The sequence below is a fragment of the Fukomys damarensis genome, unplaced genomic scaffold (genome assembly GCF_012274545.1).
Source record: "Fukomys damarensis isolate Sample0158 unplaced genomic scaffold, DMR_v1.0_HiC HiC_scaffold_39, whole genome shotgun sequence".
Lineage (NCBI taxonomy): Eukaryota > Metazoa > Chordata > Mammalia > Rodentia > Bathyergidae > Fukomys > Fukomys damarensis.
In genome coordinates, this window is record NW_022900951.1 from 89318328 (window position 1) to 89334798 (window position 16471).

The following is a 16471-nucleotide window of genomic DNA, read 5'->3' on the forward strand; positions in this document are numbered from 1 at the left end:
TATTACATTTCCCCTACCCATCCCACTTTTCCTACACCTTTAGCCCTTTCACATTGTCAATTATATAATTAAGATCTTATGTACCATTATAGTTTCTCACACCAGATAAACTATTTGGTATTTACACATGTGTGACTTTATTTCACTTAGGATTATATCCTCAATATGTATCCATTTTCCTATGAATGAATCTAATTTCTCATTCTTTATGGCTGAGTAGTATTCCATTTTATAGAAAAACCACATCTTCTTTATCCAGTTTCCAACTGATGGGCAGATGGGCTGTTTTCAAGTTTTAGCTATTACAAACTGTGCTGCTATAAACATAGGTGCACAAATGTCATTGTGGTATGATTCTTTTGGAAAGATACCCAGCAGAGGAATGGCTGAGTCAAATGGAACCTCTAGTCCCAGCTCTTTGAGGAATCTCCATATTGATTTCCACAGTGATTGCACCAGTCTGCACTCCCACCAACAATGGAGAAGGGTTCCTTTCTCCCAACAACCCCACCAACATTTGTTATTGGTTGGTTTCTTGATAGCAGTCGTTCTTTGTGGGATGAGGTGGAATCTCAGGGTTGTTTTCATCTGCATTTCTCGAATGACCAGTGATGTGGAACTTTTGTTCATATATTTACTTGATGCTTTTACTTCTTTGTCTGAAAAATGTATGTTCATTTCAGATGCCCATTTTTGAATCTGGTCTTTATATTTGGGGGGGGCTGTTTTTTTTTAGTTCTTTATATATTCTAGACAATAGTCTTTTGTCTCAAGAGCAGCTGGCAAAAATTTTTCCCACATTGTAGGTTGTCTTTTCGTTCTATTAATGGTTTCTTTTGAGGTGCAGAAGCTTTTTAATAAAGTGAAATCCCAGTTGTTGATTCTTTCTGCTAGTTTCTATGCTACTGAGGATTTGTTCATAAAACCTTTTCTTATGCCAATGTCCTCAAGAGTTCTGCTTAACTTATCTTCCAGCGAATTTAGTGTCCTTTTTCTTAATATTTAGATCTTTAATCCATTTGGATTTTAATTTAGTGCATGTTGAAAGATAAGGGTTTAGTTTTAATCTTTGGCAGGTTGAAATCCAGTTTTTCCAACAGTATTTATTAAAGAGGCTATCTTGTCTCCAGTGAGGATGGATGGGGCCTTTGTCAATGATGAGGTAGCTGAGTACATCTGGAGTTTTTTTTTTTTTTAATCTTCTAATCTCTTCCACTGATCCTCAGGTCTGTTTCTTTGCCAGTAGCATGCTGTTTTTATCACAGTGGTTTTGTAGTATAGTTTCAAATTGAGAATTGTTGTACCTGCTGCCATGTGTCTGTTGCCTAGGATGGCTTTTGCTATTCTAGGTCTCTTCTGGTTCCCAATGAATTTTTGGATTATTTTTTCTAGTTCTGTGAAATATAGAAACATGAAAATTTATGGAGCAAAATGTATGTATATTCACACTATGTGGAATAAATGAAGATTACAAATAACTGCATATCAGTTAATATAGGTTTTGGCCCAAATGAGTTCCTGACAGATTTTGAAAAACGAAATTCCACTTTAAGAGCTTTTAGGATTAAAGAAATACAGATAAGGTATTTTATTTGTATTCATATTTTAAGTGTCTTTCTCATGTACACACATACACATATGCCTACTTGAACCAATGTTTTGGTAGAGGGCACTATACACACTGTTCTATCCTTGCTTCTATTTCCCCTGAATAACATATATCAGAGATATTGTCATGTCATTTTATACAGATCGGAATTATTCCTTTTAGTATTATTCCCAACCTTCCAGTTTATGAGTATGCCAGTACAGATTTAATAAATCCCTTATGGATAGACATTTTGGTAATTTCCAGGGCTTGTTGTTATTAATTTGTGTTTATTCTTTTCTTTTTCATTTTTTAGGTTTTAACTTTTATTTTTTTCTGGCTAGATTATTTTGTTTATTTCTCATTAGTATACATTTGTCATAATAACATTCATCTTGCAAAACTGATGCATATGTACTGCACATCTTGATCACATTTACCCCTTCCTCCTCATGCCCTTCTCTCTCTCTGTCTCTCTCTCTCTCCTTAGATCCCTTTCCCATAAAATGACAGAATCTACCTCCCTGTTTCCTACCATCTCTTTTTTATTTTGCTCTGTGAATATCCTTCTTCGTACCTCTTGGTGAAATTTTTCAACTATATCTTTAGAGGAAGTTCTTACCAATAGAATTTGGTAAACTTTTATATATTTAGTTATTTTAGGATAGAGTGCAAGCTCCAAAACATAGTTTGTATCTTTAAATTATGTGTATCCCCTCAAAGCTTTGGCATATAGTTGGCCCTGGTAAATGTTTGCTAAGTGAGTAAAAATAATGAAGATAGTGAAACGATAAAAATAAGTTTAAAAATAAAAATAATGAGCTGGGCATGGTAGCTCATACCTATATGTAATTCCAGCACTCAAGAGACTGAGGCAGGAGGATAGCCATGAGTTCAAGGCCAGCCTGGAATACACAGTGAGACCCTGTCTCAAGTTAAACAAACAAAGACATAATGGATCCACAATGAATGTAATTATTGTGTACTAAAAGCAAAAACACTTTAAAAACTTTTAAAAATAGTGATAATGAAAAGCCTTTTGAAAGCCCTCATACAGTGTTAAAAATCAGATAAAATATTTAGCAAGATCTTAAAAATATGCCATTAGACTCTAATTGCACTCCTAGCTGTATTTTTCTATGGAAATCATTTAAATCACAAGTACAGCTATATGAATAAAAATGTCAGTTGGAATATTATTTATAATATCGAAATATTCTAGATGCCTAAATAGAATCATCAAACTGCTGGTGTTACAGTGTGGGGTGGTGAAAGATGGTGTTTATTTATATGTTATATAATAGATACTTTGAAAAAAGTTATAATAATATAAGGAAATTTTTAAGGTCAAGTAAAAAATATGCAAGCTAAAAATCATATAAACAATTCTCAACTATACAGGTGTTTTAACAGCACTGGAATAAAACGAGACCTAGGGAATAGTCATGTCAGTTGTCAAAAGAAGGAGCACCAGTAAGGTTAACTAGTATCTGCTTGCTTTGGGTTACTGTTTGGCATCAGCTTTCTTGTACCTGATTGATTTCAGATAGGTGTGTTTTTTTCTAGGTTCTTTCTTCTTTTTTTGCGTTTCTTTGGCAGCAAGTTTAGTGAGCTATAGTTCACATTCCATACAATTCACCCATTGAAAGCATAAAGTTCAATGGTTTTTTGCTGTGTTATATATATATTTAGGGTGGGTTATATATTTAATTATCACAATTTTGAAAAATGTTTATCACCTCCAAAAGAAATCCCATATCCTTTGTACCTCACCTCCCAATGCTCTTAGTTCCTGCACCTCTACTTTTGAAAATTTCATAGAAAGTGAAAACTATTAATAAAGCCGAGTCCTTTTACCATCATACCTATATCTGTTCAAAACAATGTCCTCACAGCAGGAGTATACATCCATATTTTCACATCCCTCTGGCTCTTAGTCAGGATCACATGTCCTAAGTGGGGGAAGACAGCTTCTGAACTATCTGCTACCTACCATGTTAAACATACTGATTCTCTAGACTAGGGGTAGCATACTATAGCCCAGAAGCCAATTTGCTTGAAAGCCTCTTTTTATTCAGCCTATGATTTAAGAATTTTTACATGTTTTAATGCTTCAAAAAATTAAAATTAGAAAAAGTTTAGAGTGTGTAAATAAAGTTTTGTTGGATTATAGGCACAACTGTTTCATTATAGATTTGTCTGTGGCTGCCTCCACACTACACAAGTACATGCAGTTCAGTAGTTGTGACTAGGTTTTATGGTCTGCAAACTGTAATATAGTCACAATCTTGCCCCTCACAGAAAATCTTGCCAATCTCTACTCTAGTCCATACACACCTATCAGCTGTTTCTGTTGTTTCCAAGTTCAATACTGGGAAATGCCAGGCTATGGACATAAATGAGACAAGTATCCTGGCTGTGGGAAGGGTGTAGCAAACAAAGGACATTATCTACAAGTGACAACCAGGATTCACACTCCTTCATGATCCAGGCTCAGCATTTCCAATCATCCAAATTTTTAAAAGAAGACAGAAATCCAGATTTATATATGAACTCTCCTGACTTTTATATGTTAGCAAGCACTGCTCATGTCAAATAAATCAGTTACAGTTTACAACTTTTGTTCTAAGGCTCTGAGCATGCAAGGAGCCAGTATAGATGGTAAGTCTAAGCCATGTGTTCTGGTATTCTTGCACCTACAGTAACAGCAAAAAATAATGTAACTCAATAAAATACCTGTTTGTGAATTCCACAAGTCTTGGGGATAAGAATCAGAAATGAAAATGAAAAGCCCAGCACTTCCTTCTGCTGCTTTGTCTTATATGACTTCTTTGACAGTGGTGATCAGTCTCATCATGAAACTGTTTACACTCTCAATTTTTTCTCCTCCTGCTCTGGGTGTTTCATTAACTTGTTTTCCTGATTGATTCTCTGGACCCTCCTCTACTCTCTTGTGTTTTCTCTCTTCCATTAATGTGAGGTTTCTTTCTCTCCTATTGACAATCTTTCATATACCAGTGAATGAAGTAGTCACAGACTTTGTCCTTAATTATGTTCTTGCAGCTTCCTTCAGCTTCTACCCAGAGAGTGATGATACCTTTTAGAAATAGCTAGAAGCTGTACTTAAACCTTTGGGCTAAGCCATATGCTGCAACTTTCCTAGAAAAACACACATTTCCTTTTTAGCCATTCTGTTAAAATGATACTTTGTTCTCCATTTGGCTGTTCTTCCTTTCAAACTTTTCCATAGTGAACCTCATAAGGGAAAGGATTAATCAGTAGGGCAGAATTTTGGCATTCTTAGATCTTACAGACAAATACTATCCAAATAACAGCAACATGTCAACTTATTTCCTAACAGAAACATTGTTGCTTCATTCTCTTCTTTTCTCTCAGCTGTTCCATGCCAAATTCCACTACTAACACCCTTATGTTCGTCCCTTAAATGCTGCTATGACCTGAGGTTTTTTTTCCTTGTCCTTTTTCTCATAGCATTCTATACTCTCTTCTTGTGCCATCTCAAACAGTCCTGTGGCCTGCAATACAACATATAGATTGATAAATCCAAAATCTTTATTTCCATTCTGCAAACCCATATATGTATTTGCCTGCTTAACATCTCAGTTTGGTTGTCTCAAAAGGATCTGAAACACATGTCCCAAACTAAATTGATTATCTCTACTCTTCCACTTTAGCTTTCTCTTCTGGTATACTGCTAGACTATCACCCCCCTCCAAATCACCTGACCCCAAATCCTGGTGGCACGTTGGATTATTCTGTCTAAACTTCCCCGTAATAATCAATCACTCACTATGTTCTGTAAATGTTACTTCCTAATTATTCTGAAATCCTTTCCCTCTTCTCCATTCCCATTGTTGATACTTGCCCTAGTTCAAGCACTCATTCTTACTCATGGAAAAGAAAACAGCTATTATATATAACCTGCTTCAAATTTGATCTATTTCAATCCATCCTCCAGGCTGTGACCACAGTAATTTTTGTAAAATATAAATATTGCTAGTCTTTTTCCTGCATAAAATCTATAATAACTTTCCAGAAGGTCACATTCAAAATCTCTGAGTGTGTCAGGTAACACTTTCTGACGTGGCCTAGGCCTACCTCCCCTGCTTCAGCTTTGGACACCTTTCTTTGCAATATATTTTATCCCAGTCATCTTGAACATCTTACATCCTCCAACTCCAATTACACTATTTTCTTGAGGCCTTTGCCTCTTTTGCCCATGTATTTGGTCCACCCTTAATTCAACATTGTTTTGGTACACTAGGCTGCTGTTCTTGTTTTTAGTCATTAGCATTCTTAAAGGCAGAGACTTCACTACTCGTACTTCTCAGCTAGCCTCCAGAATATGGTTAAATGGATGAATGGATGCATGCATGGATGCATGGATGCATAAGTCAATGAGTCTGGACTGAAATATGAATAAATTAAAAGTTTTGTTGAAGTTCTGTGGCTAGCATGACATCTGACAGTAGATTCAATTTTTCTGATCAAATAGTAACATGTAAAACTACTTCCTGCTCTTTTTCAGGACTTATTAAATATTTAAAAAGTGACACTTATATATCAAAAGACAGATTATATATTCTATCTCCTTTAATTCATTGTGCTTCCTCATAGCTTTTCATTTGAGAACAATCACAACAGATTTTTTATTTTGTCCTTACATATCACACATTAGCCTGAATCAGTTGCCATTTTTCTAAACGTGGCAGTTGGAGGTTTAAAAATGTTCTAGCTGGGCCAAGGATTTAGCTCAGTGGTTCAGTGGCCTGCCTTGCAAGCACAAGGACCCGAGTTCAATCCCCAGTACTGGAAAAAAAAAAAGTGTTCTAGCTAAAGAAAGCTAGGGTGACCTGTTGTGCTGTTAAGAGTTCCTCTTAATTATGGAGGCTTTTGAAAACAAGTAAAGATTTTTAATCTTGACTGCACATCAGAATAATATGAAGTCTTGGCCAGAGATTTGGCTCAGTGGTTCCACCGCCTGACTCGCAAGTGCAAGGACCCTAGTTAGATCCCTGGTATCAAAAAAAAAAAAAGAATATGAAATCTTTATTAAATGTGCAAGTCACCAGATTCCATACCAGATTAACTCAATTATATCCTAAGAACTGAGACCTAGAAATATGTATTTTTAATACTGTCCAAATGATGCCAATACAATGTTTTAAAGATGCACAGTGTTGGCCAGTAGATGTCACTGAATCCTTCCTAGCCTATATCACCCACCTGTCCTGTTGTCCTAACATACAGGCTCACTTGAAAACAGTCTCTATGCAAAGTAGCTCTGACCATATCCTAGAGCAGTCGTGGTGAATCTACGGTGTACATGCTGGAGCAGGCATGCAGAGCCCCCTCCATAGACATATAAGCCAAGTCGCCCAGTACCCAAGCATCAGATAACACTTATTTTTTTCTAAACCAAAACTCAGCATTCAGGTTTACTTATTGCACTTTGCAGTAAGTGGGGTTGTGTTGTAGTTCAGGTACTCAGTCTCTAAAAGGTTTGCCATTATAGTCCTAAAGGCATGTATAGCTCAGGTCACATTGATTTTGAGAAATAGCAAGGGTCTTATCAAACATAGCATCTGGAAACCAAAAGTTTGCTTGGTAAGGCAAAGGTAGCAAGCAGTTTGGCTTGTGTGGGAAGAAGCCTCCAAGCCTATGAGGTTTTTTTGTGGTTGTTGTTGCTTGTTTGTTTCCTACACATCAGCTTGTGAGGCATGAGAGTCTGAAGGCACTGCTCTTCCTCTGGGTGCCTGGAAATAAATCTGTACAGTGCAGCACAGAATCAGAAGCTACAATAGCAATACTTTGTTGTTGTTGTTTCATTGTTTATTGGTACATTTTAAGTACACAATACAGCTACACTCATCACTGGGAATTTGTGCCTTTACATGAGTATCTTGGTTCTTATTTTTTGCCCATCCCCCTGCCCTCCCTTCAACCCCTCCACCCCTCTGTTTTTTTGTTTGTTTGTTTGCTTGTTTGTTTGTTTGTTTTGAGAGATGATCTCACTATATATTGCAGGCTGGTCTTGAATTCACTATGTGGCTGAGGTTGGCCTCAAGCTCATGGTGATCTACCTGCTTCATCCTCTAGAATCCTGGGACTACAGGTGTAGGCCACCACATCAGGCAGTAATATTTTTAAAACAAAGAAAAATAAAGATACTTAATTTTTTTGAGACAGGGTCACACTATGTCATTCTAGGTAGCCAGGGTGGCCTCAAACTAGAGGCAATCTTCTTGCCTCAGCCCCCTGGGTGGTAGGACAACACGCATGCATCACCACACCTGGCCAAGATACTTAATTTTAAATTGATTTCAATTTTAGCTTTATTTATAGTTCCAGGGAAACATGGAGGAAAAAAAATACCAAAAGAAGCTACAGAAATAATCCCATCTGCTACAGAAGGCCTCCACAGAATTTGACAACTTAAAAAAGAAACAGATAGTTCCTTTCTTCAGTCAGCGTCTTCTTCTTCTACCTATCTAGCCAGGCCACAAAAAGATTCAACAATTTCCTCAAAAATGTGGCTTTAGTTTAAAACATAAATGATCACCTGACAGAAAACAGTTGTTGATTCTACCAATCCAACACTGAATTTCAGCAGTTCTTCTCTGGGGATACAGGCACCACTCATTCATAGACCACACATGTTCCTCCCCATGTTTAGAGGCACCAAATTGGGATTGAGTTTATATTCCTTTTGATTTTGTAGCCATTTTTCCTATGGCTCCTGAATGCAAGTCTTCATTTACCTACAGTGTGTCATGAAGTCTTAGCTTCAGCCACCATAACAAATACCAAACCACAGACATTAACTTTCTCATAGTTCTAGAGCCTGGAAAGTTCAAAATTGAAATTTGGCAGGCACAGTCAGGTTTCTGACTGTGTCCTCACATGGTCTTCTTCAGTGTGTGCTTGGAGAGAGGAAGAGAGAGTAAGTATTTTTAAATTAACATCTAAAAGTCCTATTTCCACATATAATTACACTGAGAGTCAGGGCATCAGTGTATGAATTTGGGGAGACATGATTCAGTTTGTAGCAGAAAATGTGACAGCGTTCTTTGTATGCAGGTTACCAACCTATTTAAGTCTGTTGTGAAAGAATACCCACATATTCAACAAGTTACATGAAACATTCATTATTTACACATAGACAACAAGAGATAACAGAAGAGAAGAAATGAGTCAGTCGTCTGAGGCTCAGAAAGTTGCCTGGAGCAAGTGGAGGCTTAACCTCTCCCACTTGCTCCATAGATGTGGGACTCCAGAAAGCAGCCTACTCTAAATTTTATACCTCAGGTTCGCAGGAATCACTGGGCTAAAGTGTTGAAGGATATCTTGTTTCTAGGGGAGGCTGAAAGAAAGCCTGGAATTTTCTAGCCAGTCCTCACTCCATCCCTTATCTGAGGCTTTTGCATTCCTAGCACATTTTGCAGGTGTTTATTAGAAATATAAACATGAAAGTGCAGAAAACTGAGTGGGTACAGTATCATCCAAAATATGTTCCTGGAGGTAGAGAGTGTAGAAACACTGATAACAGGAAGATAAGCCAATAAGCATCTTCTAGAAAAGTCCAACCAAGAAAGCGGAGCACACATCAGATCATGAGGTAATAGAAGAGTCCACTGCCAATATACCAATTAGTCTATTCTCTCCACTTCCCCCAAAGCCATACCCACCCACTTGCCATTTCCAGTGGCTAGACATGGGCCCTCTACCAAAAGGTGTCTGCTTCACCCACATTTCAACAAGCACAACAACCAGTACATTTACACTTTCTAGGGCTCAATTATCTTCCTCCAGGGAAAAAGAGAAGTTGGATTAACTGAATCTTAGCTACGTATCATAAAAGACATGAAATACTTGTACAATGATGATCATAATTACATATATAGAATATGATTTACTTTGACTGAGTATATTCTAGTACATTACCTCATTTGATCATGAAAGTAAACCAGGACAAGGAAAGAGATCCAAATATGCTATGACAGTGCCAAGATCATAAATCATGCTACTGTTGAAATAAATACTGAAGTCCTAAAGAAGGACCATAGTCACTAATAATACAGTCAAACTGAATTCCTGGGCACAGTAAGTGCCTTTGTACATAGCACCGTACAATATAGCGCTGTTTCATTACAATTACTTCATATACATTTATTTGTTCTATTTGAGTTGTACTTTTCTCAAAATCAGGAACTTAGTCTTGTATGTTATAGTATTTTTCATAAGACCTACCATAGGGCTGGGGTAAAAGACAAACTCTGAAAACATCTAATCTTGGGAGTATCATTCTACAGTTTGCAGAGGTCTTGCACATACTTTATTTCATTTTATGGCAACCAAAACAACAGCTCTTTAGGAGAGGTCACTTAAGTTTCTCATCTCTATGACACTCATTTTAATTCTATTTTAATGCATTCATTTTATACAATATTTTTTGAAAATTTACCATGTCTAATAACTAATACTGCTTCAGCACCTAATATACAGCAGGAATTGAATCAGGCACTGACAAGTGCTGAGGATACAAAAGAAAAGCAGATGTGTTCTTGCACTGAAAGAACGTGGATAAATAAGTAATGTAATAAATGATCATGCTTGATAAGTGATCACTTGGCCTTTGGACTATACTCCTCTAATGATGAGAATCTAAACTCTGGATAGTTCCTTCTATTTTTTGATAGTTTTAATGGAAAGTTCTTTCTCTGTTGGCAGAAGCTGCCCACTCCCATTTGCTTTCATTCCTTCCTCATGGACCAGCCCTTGGGCTACATAGTGTAAACCATTTTCACCTGGCAACACTTTTAAGTATTTAGAAGCACCTGACATCACCTGCCATCCCTTCCTCAGCTTCCCTTTCTCAGCCTCTATGGCAGAGCCCACTGACCTGCCCCAAGGGCTCTACTCTGCCTCAGTTTATTGTGCAATCAAGGTATGAAGCAAGCCCCCTCCATTCCAAATTCCAACTGCTAGGGCTTTGCCCTAGGACATTGTCTTTGTTCTGTTAGTTTCTGAATCACAGCACCTTCCAGCCCTGTGCCTTCTTTTGTAAAACATGACTTATCTCTGGATTCCCAGTCTGAGTTTCTGGCTGAATAGCCCAGGCCTCCCGTGAAGGGTTGGAATGGAAACTACAGCTGGTGCAAACTGATTGTCTTGAGAGGAGGAACCACAAAAGAGAAAAGAGGTTGCAGATAAAGAAAATATGCATTGTGTTAGTAGTTCAAGGTGCCTAAGGCGATGAGGAGGTGAGGTCTAGAGCAAAGGTGGAAATGGGGGGCGTAGATCTTGGTCTGTAAGAAGTATAGCTAAATCCTCAGAGCCTGGAGGGAAAAGGAGAGTTGAGTGGACAGACCTTTAGTTAAATATGCCACCAATAGTTAAATATGCCCTTGAAGAGAGCTGGAAGTTGAGGTTGTCCTGAGGCTGATTCCAGCATAACAATAGCAACTATTTTCAACTAAAATGCTTTTAGGTTGTGCTCTTCCTATTGTTACATATTTAAAATATGAACTTCCCGCTGAAAGCTGATTTCATATTGAAATGTGAGTTGAATGTTATCCATGAGGGAGAGAGGTAAACATTTACAGATTGTGTTAATAGAACACCATGAAGACAATACACTCATGCATCACACAACTAGGGGCCTATGTTCTGATGAATGCATCATTATGTAATTTTATCATTGAACAAACATTCAAATGTGCTTACATAAATGAGACAGTTATGTAGTCACTAGGCAGAATCATATGGGACCACATATGCATGTATGTAGTCCACACTTAGTCTGTATCTTTATGTGCCACATTACTGTGCTTCCTGAGAGTAGCAGGAAACTAACTAGTCAAGGGCAAGTACAAGAAATTCTAGCTGAATTGGAGCATATGAATGTGTGGTTCCACCAATCTATCTCCAGCACCTACAACAGCTCAATTATAGAAGTATGAAATGCAGTTTGCTGGAGTAATCACTCACTCATTTATCCAAAATACTTACTGCAAATTTATTTTATCTCAAGAATTATAACAGGCTTTAGGGATGAAATAATGGGGAAAATACATAGGGTCATTTACCATATTAAAATAGCTCCATAAATAAGCATTTTCCCTTTCATTCCCTGGGAGTCATGTAAGAACAAGGGGAATGGAAAAAAACTCACAAGCTCCATGTAAGACAGACATGATTTATAGACTGAGACATTTGTAGCTGCCAAATGTGTCTGAGATAAAGGAAGATGGTATGGGAGAAAATGAAGAAAACAAGCAGTGATAGTATATAGAAAAGACCCACACATATCTCAGAGAGCCTCGACAAAAATGTATTTCCTGGAGGTGAGCAGTGCATTGGAAGCATAAAAGCTATGCTCTAGTTTGCAACAACAGGCTTAGCAACTGGGATCAGCAGAGCCAGGGCAAATGTCCTTGGACTCTCTAGAAAAGACAGAAGAGGTAGGACTAGACAAAAAGAGAAGGCACATTTTCAATAAGTGGTCAAGCTCTCTTATGTCAGGGCACAGAGATTATTGGTAGTGTTAAATATAAATGATAGGGGTAATTTTTTGTTTATGTTAAATAAAACTTATAAAAGGGCATTCAGAGCCTCTTTGCAGCAGTCCAACCAGGAGGATGGTATGGTCTCCGTGGCGTTGCAGAAACCTCCATCCAGGACAGTTCTCCCTCACCAGGCCTCTCCCCTCCTGCCCTGGAGTGTCCTCGCCTCCTATGCCTCTTGTATACCACAGGGCAAGGTGAGAGTAGGCTCAGGAAGGGTGATCACACCAAGGAGCCATAGTCTCTACCAAGATTTTAGAAGTCCTGACAACAGCTGACTCCCAGAAACTGCCTCATCAGCTGTTAGAACAGGAGGCTAGATGTCAGCCAAAGGTCTGCATCTTGAAACTAATTGAATCTGCAAGTTAATGATGGCCTTAGAATGACTGCAAGACTGAGGGACTTTGAAGGGAAAGATCTTAGTCTAACTCAGTTCTTTAGCTGTGATATGGAAACACTTTCTCTAGCTGTGAATTTATTGGACAGATTCTTGTCTAAACTAAAGGTTCAGTCCAAGCACCTTGGGTGTGTTGGACTGAGCTGCTTTTATTTGACTGTAAAATAATAGAAGAGGAAAGAAATGTCCCATTGGCAACTGAATTGATCCGAATAAGTCAATATCAGTTCATAGTTTCAGACTTGATGTGAATGGAAAAGATTGTACTGGAGAAGGTATGCTGGAAAGTCAAAGCTGCCACTGCCTTTCAATTTATACAAATTTATCATTAATGCAATCAAGAGAGCTTAGCATTTGAAAAAATGGCCTAAATTGTAAAAGACTACAAAGTTCAGCTTAAGGAATGTCACTGCCAGATCATATTTTCTAAAGCAAAGCCTTCTGTGTTGGCCTTATCTATCATTTCAATGGAGATCCAAGCACAAAAGTATGTAGAGTTAACAAAAGGAGTAGAATGTCTTCAGAAACATTCCAAGATAAAAGGCAGAGATCTGACCTTCTGGCAAGAGCTTGTATCCAACTGTTTACCTCAATATTCACCAAACAAGTGTTCCAAACCAAATGTTCAGAAGTTGAAGAGAACTGTTTCTGGATGTACTGCACAGCAACTGAAGCATAGTTACTATAGAATAACTCACCTTCCAACAATTCCTAAAACGGTTTCTTAATTGGTAAATTTGTTTGTTATTCTCTGTATGAGAAAATTGTATAATTTTCTTGTGTAATTGAAGTATTAAAATATTATCTTCAAAATAAACCGACTGGACTTGGAATAGCAAAATGGAAAAACTGGTGTCACCAATCTAGTAAGCTAACATCTGAAAGCATTTGCTATGTATCAAGTACAATACCCTAAGGCCCAGGCATGGTGGTACATGCCAGTAATCCTAGCACTTGGGAGGCTACGAGGATTGCCATGAGTTTGAGGTCATCGGGGGCTACATAGTGAGTTCAAGAGCAGCCTAAATTACATAGTGAGAACCTGTCTCAAACATTATTTTTGGAAAAACACCCTTAGGAGTTTCCAATCTCTTATATGTTAACCATTTCATTAAATTAGCAGCTTAGAAAACAACATCCTCTTCAATAATATAAATTTGTAAGGTAGTGCTGAAGAAATTTTTTTCTTCCTTTTATTGAGTTTATTGGTACATTTAAGGTATACAGTACAATTATGTTCATTATTGGGATCATGTACCTTTACATGACAAGTCTTGGTTCTCATTTTTCCCCTTGACCATGCCCTCCCTTCACCCCCTCCTCCCCTCCCCATTTACAAACACTTTATTTCCATTTTTTCATTTTGTCATATTTTTTTGAAGAAAATTTTTTTAAATTGCATGTTTTGCTAAATGTAGCCCTAATCTCTAGCTCATTTAAAGTTATCATAGGACCAAAAGTTTAATCCCTGTGTGAACTATTTGAGTCTGTTACCTTATAAGCAGAATTATTATGAACTTGTGTTACATATAAAGAAAAAGTAATACAAAGCAGATGATCTCTTTTGGGTTTCTGCAAATTGCCATGTGTCTTCACATACTGCTATTTCAATTGGAATAATAGAAAGTAAACATATTCATAAAAATATAAATTCAGTCACTGCTTATATTCTATATGTTCTTGCTATCTAAATCTATTAACTTACAGTAAAGATTTATCTTCTCCTACTCAAAACTAAATGATAGTATTTAACACATCTACATATGATTATGAAACTTTGGTATGAAAAGTTTACTTTTAACAGCTAGTATTTAGATAAACTTTTGATAAGTTGGAGGTTTTTGTTCTTTACTTAACTAGTATTATTGCAGCAACAAAAAAATTCGTTGAAGCCTTTATCCACTACCCTGAAGTATGGATTCCATAATGTTATAATGGATTTAAGTTATGAAGCCTCAAAACATCACAACTAGATTTGTATGATGTTCACCATCTTTGGAAAACTGCCTAGTTAGTATAATGCTGCAGTAGGATTGTTTAGATTTGAATTCATCTATCAAGCTAAAGGTATAAATGTGAAACAGTATAAGCCTGAAAAGGAGAACTTTGAATCTTGATTTCTAATATGAATTTGACTTTCTATACTGGATCAATATATTATGTTTAGGTGATATCAAAAATGATAACCTACTTAATTTAAATCTTAAATTTTAAATTATGAGGTTTACATCAAAACCAGCATTTCACACATGCACTTTCTAAGGCATAATAAAGCTTATGTTCTAGATAATGTAATGTTTTCTTGGCATCCATAATACAAGTAGTAGATAGTTTGGAGATGACAATATTATTGCTATATGGGAATTACATTTAAATTTAAAAACATTTTGAATTAAGCCAAAATATGGACTTACTAATTTTGTTATTTTCATTGAGCTATCTTTAATGTTTCTTCTAAAAAACAGGTGATATTTGTATTGATAATAAAAATTTCTACACAGAATCTACTTCCTCAGTCTATCTAGTTCCATTTGGAAAAATATGTTATTATTTATTACATAATAAGGCAAAATCAGTTATCACTCTGAAAATTTACTTTACCCTAAATTATGGCTAAAGCACTCCAGGTTTTACTATGGACTATTTCTATAAACTGCCATTGCTTCCAGTTTTTTTTTTAAGAAATAGAATATACTTTCACAAATTTTCATAATGTGTCTTAAGAAAAATGAGACACCACCATAATTATGAGATTGCTGAGGTAGTGTTTGTAATTCTCCATGTGAGCCAATCAATGTAAGGAAATGTACATGTATTGTTAGTGTTGTGAAGAGTGAGTGTAGTCTGAAGACTGAGTCTATCCAGAATGGATGTAACCTATCTGACATCATGTTACAGACAAATAAGCATTGAAAAATAAACCAAAGAACCACAGCATATTCTACCTTTAAATTTTTGTAAATCATGTTTTGTGGATAGCTTCAGTTTTAAGATAAGATTGATATATTTCAATATTTTGAAAATATCACTGTTAGCTTTGAGTTGGCAGAGGTAACCTAACCAATTACCATTATGTTTGGTAATGAGATATAACTTTTAATAAAATTATTGAAAAGCAAATAAATAAATAAAAGGGCATTTATTTGGACTGAGCTCATACATGAGCTTCTAATAGATCAAACCAAAATGGAATCACTGATGTTAAAATACTACACTACAGTGCATGCAGATTCTGGGGAGCAGTAGTGAAGGTCCAGAGCAGCCCTGCTGCAGGTGGATCCCAGCCAGGACTCTGCCCTCACCCCAGAGGCTTGGGCACACCTGCTCAAGCCAAGGAACTGCCCAGAAAAAAGCTGCACAGATGCACAAGTTTCAATCCAGAAGACTGCCCCACAGCATCAGTCACAGCCAAGGGCCTGCCAGGAAAACAGTTACACACATGCACAAGAAACAGGCAGAGGCTCACCTAGATATCATTAATAAGTGCATGGAAACCCTAGCTAGAAACCTCTCAGACAACTGGAACTGGGGTGCACAACACACAGCCAAAGGCCCTCCCAGACAATAAGTACATAGAGGCCCCAGCATGAGGCACACCTAGATACCATCCCAACTGTGCACAGGCACCAGCCAGAAGCTTACCCAAACAACAGATGAGCTCTGAGATCCAAAAGGCCACCATTCTGAACCCAGGAATTGGTATACTGGTGAGCAGCAAAGAAAAGGCTGCTTGGTGACTTGCTCAGAGTTGAAGACCATTGGGTGAGCAAAAAGTTGCCACAACGAAGGCACAGCAGGCTGCATCCATTGAAATGAGAAGACACATAAACAAGTCCCAAAATTAGACTTCCAGATCACCTAAGGTAACCCAAAAAAGAAACAAGATGAAATAATCTGATA

General features: G+C 37.1%; 1 pseudogene; it reads left to right on the top strand.

The window, feature by feature from the left end:
- Positions 1-10864: 10864 nt before the first annotated feature.
- Positions 10865-13299, top strand: LOC109117382 (annotated as a pseudogene).
- Positions 13300-16471: the final 3172 nt, after the last annotated feature.